Source organism: Papaver somniferum, unplaced genomic scaffold (genome assembly GCF_003573695.1).
Source record: "Papaver somniferum cultivar HN1 unplaced genomic scaffold, ASM357369v1 unplaced-scaffold_21, whole genome shotgun sequence".
NCBI classification, from domain to species: Eukaryota; Viridiplantae; Streptophyta; class Magnoliopsida; order Ranunculales; family Papaveraceae; genus Papaver; species Papaver somniferum.
Window position 1 is genome coordinate 3,085,155 of NW_020631041.1, and position 9,012 is coordinate 3,094,166.

General features: G+C 36.3%; 2 pseudogenes; both read left to right on the forward strand.

Annotated features, from left to right (window-relative positions):
• Positions 1–2,231: 2,231 nt before the first annotated feature.
• Positions 2,232–3,253, forward strand: LOC113339441 (annotated as a pseudogene).
• Positions 3,254–3,314: 61 nt separating this feature from the next.
• On the forward strand, positions 3,315–4,996 carry LOC113339442 (annotated as a pseudogene).
• The last annotated feature ends 4,016 nt before the right edge of the window (positions 4,997–9,012 follow it).

The following is a 9,012-nucleotide window of genomic DNA, read 5'->3' on the forward strand; positions in this document are numbered from 1 at the left end:
AATGCCAACAAAAAGGGATAAATATATACAATATTTGGCACTCATCAGTCGTGTAACTACGCTAACCACTCCGATTGTTGCATGACCGTTCTACCATCCCATTCGGTCCTTTTGATCGTAGCTAGGCCCGACTTAATTGTAGACAAAGAAGACAAGTTGTCGGGGTCGTCCGCCTTTATTTTACTTAAGATCGCACTCGCTTTTTGGATCCGCATAGACCTCACCGTCTGCATTTGATGTGGTTTTAAATTGGCAACCATTACATGTCCAATTAAATCCAACGGATCATCATGGTTGTGACAACCGTTATCAACTTTATACATTTTATACTCTTTACCTTTAATACCATCGGGCTTATAGAAGACAATCTTAAATGGGCATCATATCTTCTTGGTATTGCTTCGGTATTTCCTATTCATCTTCCTGACGTACTTACTATTCTTTCCCTCGTGACTCTTTCGCGTCCCACCTCGCTCACAAATCATTTCAAATCGAGTGTCACTAACATGATTATTTGAAACTACCACGCACATGTTATTTTGCCTTGTTCATAAGCCATTCCTTTGCCTAGTCTTACTTCCAAATGTCTAAAAGTGCCTAAAACAAAACAAATCTAATAAGCATAACCATTAACATATAAATTTTGAAAAAAAAAGTAGTAATGAGTATACCAAATCGTTTGCATAGTATAGGGAAGTGTCGGGCCTCAAATAGAAATCATCAACAAACTCTTCAACGGCCTGCATATGAAAGCAACAATTATTATACAATAATCGGGGTTATTAAATAACTCAAACTGCCGAATATACTATATTCGGAATCTATCGGTTACCCAAAACACCCGATTTATGCAAATGAATGTACACAGTTTACTGAGTGCAAAAAATGATATAATCGGAAGCTAAAATATATAGTAAACAGCCGAATATAATAACCGGGAGATAACTTTAATCGATAAACATCCAATTTTCAAGTTTTCGGAAATTTTATTTTGAGGCCACTGTTATATTCGGCAGTCAAATAAGTTTAAAGTATTACCGATTGTAAAGGATAAGAATACTGAGTTTTGAAATTTTTGAGGAATTCGTTTTTGGGGCCATTCGGGGGTAAATAATTCTACAACTACCGAATGTAGATTTTTTTGGAAAAACCAGTTTTGGGTTTTTTTCTCATATTCGGCAGTAAAACTACTATCTTGGAACTACCGAATATACAATTTGGTACTCTGTGTGTTATATCGTAAGTTTATTCGAGAATGATATCTACCGAATCGGGTAGTTCATGGCATTCAATGCATGCGATAATCGGTTTTCTTGTTTACAAAAGCACACAAACGCATGCAAATCGAGTATTTGAGTTTCTTAACACAATACCTGTGTTTTACATGCATCGTTAGCTTCAATATCAGGCGATTCTCCATTTTCTTCCATGAAAGGGTCGTCTAGATTTTCCTCTCCACAAAAGTTTGGATCATTCAACATATACCCCAAATCGTCTTCGCCATGATTCTCACCTTCTTCTTCATATCCATCCATTTTTGTAGTGATAAAATGGGTTTTTCCCTTTTTTCCTTCTCCTTCTTTTCTATAACTCTAACAACTCAAAAATGAAAAAGAAATGGAAAAAAGGAAACAGAAATCATTCTAATACTGCACCGACTACAATCGGAAGTCTGGGTAGTATTTTGGCTTCCGATTTAACTCGGAGGATAAAAATGTTATCATATCCTCCGAATATATAAGGATAATTTTGCCATTACGAATTACACGAGATAAGGGCTGGCTATATTTTCCCTCTGGGTGAACTTTTTTGTTTTATTGTTGGCCCCTAAATCCTTTTGAGTGGCCCCTAAAAACGCGAGTATGAAAATGGTTCCTTTTATTATTTTATTTTTTTTAATGTAAAGAGAGTATTGATTATGGTCTTATACCATGACGCAATCTGTACGAGGTTGCTACAATAGATTACCAAATTTTTAAAAAGAAAATATTCTTCCTGTCCGTGATTCACAGGATTGGTAACTTCTCGTGCCATAGCAGGCTAGCAGCCTTGTGATTGGCAGCGCTGCCGATCCTTTTTCAAGCCGGTAGAGCGGGAGGGTGCATGATTGTTAATGGGTTCAAATCCATCCAACGAAAGGGTGTCTCTTTCTACATTTTTATTTTTCGAAAGACAACTACTATTCTAAGAGTGAAATTCTATCCCTTGGTACATTTTCTAGAAGAGAAAAAATGGTACAGTGCAGTGCATTTGTCTCGCCAACATCATCTTCTTCACTTGTAACTCATCAACTTGATGAATCTACGTATCCAAAAGCTACATCTTCTTCTTCACTGAATCTAACAAGGAGATTACTCCTTTCCAATTCAATTACCTGTGCAACGTCAATTTCTTATTTCTTCCCATTTATTGTTTCTTCTTCTTCACCATCAAAAGCAGCTTCAATTACTGAGTTCGTAGAGCTTGAAGACTCAGGTGGTGTTAAATCATTAGACCTTCGAACGGTGATGGTGCTATTCCCATGGTTGGAGACCAGGTATGGAGATTTCTTGTTTCTTATTCTTCTTTTTTATGGAATTTTTTGTTCCATTCATTTTATTTCACATTATCTCAATCTCCAAGGCATGGGTCCATTCAGTTTGACCCAAAGCATTTGGACAAAATCTTTGTTTAGTTACTGATTTCTTATAAAAAATATTGAAAGGTTTCGATACATTATATGGGATGTGCAGCAAAACAAGGATGGAGATTCGATTCCACCTACCGATCACAAAGATGAAATGGTGCACCAGTTCCTTTCACTTTCACGCTTGGATCATCTGACAATGTAAACCACCTCAATCCTTCCATCGGTTAATGTCGTCTGAAGCTTAGATAGTTGATTTTTGACATTGGAAACGGAATTATGTATGCAGGTAATCTCAGGAATCACAGCAGCATAAAACCATGAAAGTAGGAGGAATACGTCGAGTAATAATCCCACCATCGCAAGGTTATCAGAACACATCACAAGAACCCTCCCACCAAAGGTATATAAACACATATACATATACTTGGTTCAAGCATAACATTTCGACCTGGAACTGAGCAAGACGTTAATTAATTATCTGGTTTGTGCAGTTTTTCGATAGGCAGAGATTGTTCACGACGATATTTAATCCAACACGTCTTGCAAACGGAGAAGGCTCTACCTTGGGGATTCTCATATTCGACATTGAATTGCTCAGTGTTAGACACAATTAGGCTTCATCAGTTTGTGTCAATCTTGTAGGTTTCACTTGAACATTAATCAATAGTCTAAATGTTGTATGGGTATGGATCATGGTCATGGGGTACCAAAAAGTACTACAACAATCCCCGTCTCACACGCAAATACTTGACTACACATTATGACAACATCTTTACTAAATCGAGGGTCAATATTTAGCAGTCATTGACAACTCGCACTTGCCAGAGTTTCGGCAACACATAAGTTTCGGCACAGAGTTTTTTTTAGGAGCCGATTATTTTGTTACCTTTTTTTTTAACAACTCCATGTTATTAGGAAAGAGTGACTTCATTATTTCACTTCTACTATTGTAAATGACCTTCTTTACCTCTCGTATTTCCAACTTTAGATAAAACCACGCAAAACCCGAACCCTTTTTGGTAAATAATCATCTATGTCTACATCATGCTCACTGAATTCAATTTGGAATCATCACTTGTATATATATAAGCGTAAACTTGTTTCTCAGTAAAATCAATCAGCCTCTTATCTTTTCAATAACTTGTCGTTCTTTTGCTTTTCTGTTCAAATGAAGCGCAATTCTTCTATAAATCACTTCTTCTGTTACTGCTAGTAGTTCTGGTTCAATTTCTCCATTACCAGTTTCGCGTCTCTGCCGAGTGCACATGCGAACCAGAAGATGAAGAAGGTGTTAACAAAAGCCAAGCACTTAAACTCAAATTCAATCTATTGCTGTCATTCTTACTGCAAGTGCAATTGGTGTATGCCTCCAATATTAGGACGAAACATTCAGCTTACATCCAGACAGCAATGTTTTCTCCGTTGTTAAAATCGTTTGCTGCTGGTGTCATTCTAGCAACAGGTTTCATTCACATATTGCCGGATGCGTTTGACGATTTGACATCTCCATGTCTGAAAGAGCACCCATGGCATGATTTCCCGTTTACGGGTTTCATTGCCATGGTGTCCGCTATGTTGACATTGATGGCCGATTCTTCAGCTACCGGTAATTATAGGAGATCAGAATTGAAGAAAAAATTGAGTCATAATAGAGATGAAAACAAGAGTTGGTGCGACTCTTGGAGATGATGAACAGGAAGCAGGATGCAAAATGGAGGTTAATACCCACACAACACACGGTCATGCACATGGATCATCGCTATCGTCCTCCGCTGATATGCTCTGCGACACAAAGTCATAACTCAGGTTAGTGCATATATTATTCTTTAATTTATCACAACAAAAATTATAAAATAGTTGCAAAATTAGTTTGGTTAGTGCCTAAAATTGGAATTGTGCTAATTTTGGGTGTTGCAGGTATGGAGTTGGGAATATTGGTGCACTCTGTGATCATAGGTGTAGCAGTGGGTGTCTCACAAGTCCTTCCACAATCAGGCCTCTTATGGGAGCATAGCTTTCCATCAGCTTTTCGAAGGCTTGGGACTTGGCGGATGCATAACACAAGCAAAAATTCAATGCCAAATATGTTATTTGGATGTGCATTCTTCGCGCTAACTACACCAGCTGGTGTCGGAATTGGAATTGGAATTACAAATGTTTACAGCGAAACTAGTCCTATGGCTCTGATAGTTCAAGGAGTTATGAATGCGGCTGCAGCTGGAATTTTGATTTACATGTCATTGGTGGACCTTTTGGCAGCTATCTCATGGACCTAAGCTTCAAGAAAGGGGTTGGCTCCAATTTGGGTCGTATGTTTCGCTATTTTTAGGTGCTGGTGCTATGTCGCTCAGTGCCAAATGGGCCTAAGAAGAATCCATTGCTGATCATGATTTTATTTGATATGTCCTCATGATCATGAATTTTAGTGATGGTAATTTAGACTTAAGCACAGAGAATAGAATGATGTATAGAGGCCTAGAAGTTTGTGTTATGTTTCTTTTAAAAATTTTGTTACTAGTAAATGGGGTTTCGTGGTGTCACCACTTTCTTCAGATTTTTCTCACTTTCACTTAACCCCCACAGCTCCGAATAATCTCAATCTCTTATTTCACATTATCTCAACAGACGCAACTATTAGCCACCATTAGAAAACATGAATTGGTAATAAAAGCATCACCAGAATTTCCATTGTGCGTTTTTGGTCGAATCAAGGTGTACAAAACCTTCAATTCAATTACCTGGTTAAACAAAAATTTGTACTCCAACCATTGGAATATCCTAAACGCATTGTACTCACCAAACACGTTGGGAAGTCTCGAAATAATTGTTTTAAAGAACCTCGCGTTTTTAGGGGCCATCAATTTATACTCAGCCTAAAACCAGGATTTTGTAACAGTGCAACCTGTCACGGTTTATTTTTCAGTCACAAATACACCTGTGATAAGTCCTGCAACAGTTATAACTGTTATTAAATTTTGTATTCGTGATAATAATTAGAAATATTAAATTATTTTATTAAAGTCACAATAATATTTCTTGACAATTTTACAGACAATCACAATTACAATTCAAAGTGATGCTTCCACCCAAATATTTCACGACATCTAAAACAACCCCAAAATTATAACACTTTGAATTTTACTTGTCACTAATTTTGCCACATTTGTACAAACTAACAATTATATTTCATTTCTATAAATCAAAATACATTTTTCTTTTTCTTTTTAATTTTCTTAATATTAGAAAACAGGATCAAGACCAAATCAACAAGTAATGACTATATAGAAATTTGATTTTGACATATCTGCTTCTTCCGAAGACGATGAAAATGACCAGACTACCCTTATCGCAATAAGTGCAATAAAAATTCCGAAGATTGTGAAAATGACCAGACTACCCTTATCGGAAATAAGTAAAGTAAATATTACAGAATACAGACTGTGAAAAATGACTATTTTACCCTTACTATTTTACCATATTACCCTTAATGGAATAAAGTGCAACAAAATATTATGCAGACTGTGAAAATGACCAGACTACCCTTATCAGAAATAAGTGAAGTAAATATTACAGACTCTGAAAATGACCATATTACCCTTAATGGAAATTAGTGCAATAAATATCATGGAAACTATGAAAATGACCAGATTACCCTTATCGGAAATAAGTAAAGTAAATATTACAGACTGTGAAAGTAACCATACAACCCTTATAAGAAACAAGTAAAGAAAGTATTACAAACTGTGAAAATATCCATTTTACTCTTAAAATAAGTGCAATAAATATTATGGAGACTGTGAAAATGATCAGACTACCCTTATTGGAAATTACGCATTTTGAAAACGACCATATTACCCTTACTATGAAAATGACCACATTACCCTTACTAGAAATAAGTGCAATAAATATCATTGAGACTATGAAAATGACTATATTACCCTTACTAGAAATAAGTGCAATAAATATCATGGATACTATGAAAATGACCAAACTACCCTTATCAAAAATAAGTAAAGTAATTATTACATACTATGGAATTGACTATTTTACCCTTATTGGAAACATATGCAATAAATATTATGGAGACTGTGAAAATGATCAGACTACACTTATTAGAAATAAGTAAAGTAAATATTACAGACTGTGAAAATGACCATATTACCCTTACTGGAAATTATTGTAATAAATATTATTGAGAACTGATATATTTATGATCCAGTTCATCCGAACGAGAGACTCGGGTCTAACTCTAGTAATATTTGAACCTGGGATGTTGAAAACTGATATATATTTCTGATCTATGTCATCAGAATGAGACACTCCGGTCTAACTCTAGTAATCTTTGAACCTGGGATGTTGAAAACTAATATATTTCTGATCCAGTTCATCCGACCGAGAGACTCAGGTCTAACTCTAGTAATCTTTGAACCTGGGATGTTGAAAACTGATATATTTCTGATCCAGTTCATCCGAACGAGAGACTCGGGTCTAACTCTAGTAATATTTGAACCTGGGATGTTGAAAACTGATATATTTCTTCTCCAGTTCATCCGAACGAGAGACTCGGGTCTAACTCTAGTAATCTTTGAACCTGGGATATTAAAAAACTTATATATTTCTAGTCCAGTTCATCCGAACGAGAGACTCTGGTCTAACTCTAGTAATCTTTGAACCTGGGATGTTGAAAACTGATATATATTTTCTCCGGTTCATCCGAACGAGACACTCGGATCTAACTCTCATAATCTTTGAACCTTAGATATTGAAAACTGATATATTTCTGGTCCAGTTCATCCGAACGAGGGACTCCGGTCTAACTCTAGTAATCTGTGAACCTGGGATGTTGAAAACTGATATAATTCTGATCCAATTCATCTGAACGAGAGATTCAGGTCTAACTCTAGTAATATTTGAACCTGGGATGTTGAAAACTGATATATTTCTGATCCATTTCATCCGAACGAGAGAATCAGGTCTAACTCAAGTAATCTTTGAACCTGGGATGTTGAAAATTAATATATTTATGATCCAAGTCATCCGAACGATAGACTCGGGTCTAACTCTAGTAGTATTTAAACCTGGGATGTTGAAAACTGATATCTTTCTGATCCAGTTCATCCGAACGAGAGACTCGGGTCTAACTTTAGTAATATTTGAACCTAGAATGTTGAAAAATGATATATTTCTGATCCAGGTCGTCCGAATGAGAGATTCCGGTCTAACTCTAGTTATCTTTGAACAGGTGATGTCGAAAACTGATATATTTCTGATCCAGTTCATCCGAACGAGAGACTCGGGTCTAACTCAAGTAGTATTTGAACCTGAGATGTTGAGAACTGATATATTTCTTATCAAGTTCATCCGAACGAGAGACTCGGGTCTAACTCTAATAATATTTGAACCTGGGATGTTGAAAACTGATATATTTCTTGTCCGGTTCATTCGAACGAGACACTCGGATCTAACTCTCGTAATCTTTGAACCTGGGATATTGAAAACTGATATATTTCTGGTCCAGTTCATCCGAACGAGAGACTCTGGTCTAACTCTAGTAATATTTAAACCTGGGATGTTGAAAACTGATATAGTTCTGATCCATTTCATCTGAACGAGAGATTTAGGTCTAACTCTAGTAATATTTGAACCTGGGATGTTGAAAACTGATATATTTCTGATCCAATTCATCCAAAAGAGAGAATCAGGTCTAACTCTAGTAATCTTTGAACCTGGGATATTGAAAACTGATATATTTTTGATCCAGATCCTCCGAAGGAAAGACTCGGGTCTAACTCTAGTAATATTTGAACCTGAGATGTTGAAAAATAATATATTTATGATCCAGGTCATCCGAATAAGAGACTCATGTCTAATTCTAGTAATCTTTGAACCTAGGATGTTGAAAACTGATATATTTCTGATCCAGTTCATCCGAACGAGAGACTTGGGTCTAATTCTAGTAATATTTGAACCTGGGATGTTGAAAACTGATATATTTCTGATCCAGATCATCCGAACGAGAGACTTCGGTCCAACTCTAGTAATCTTTGAACCTGGGATGTCGAAAACTAATATATTTATGATCCAGTTCATCCGAACGAGAGACTCAGGTCTAACTCTAGTAATATTTGAACCTGGGATGTTGAAAATTGATATATTTCTGATCATGTTCATGCAGACGAAAGACTCGGGTCAAACTCTAGTAATATTTGAACTTGGGATGTTGAAAACTGATATATTTCTTCTCCGGTTTATCCGAACGAGAAACTCGGATCTAACTCTCGTAATCTTTGAACCTGGGATATTGAAAACTGATATATTTCTGGTCCAGTTCATCCGAACGAGAGACTCTGGTCTAACTCTAGTAATCTTTGAACCTGGGATGT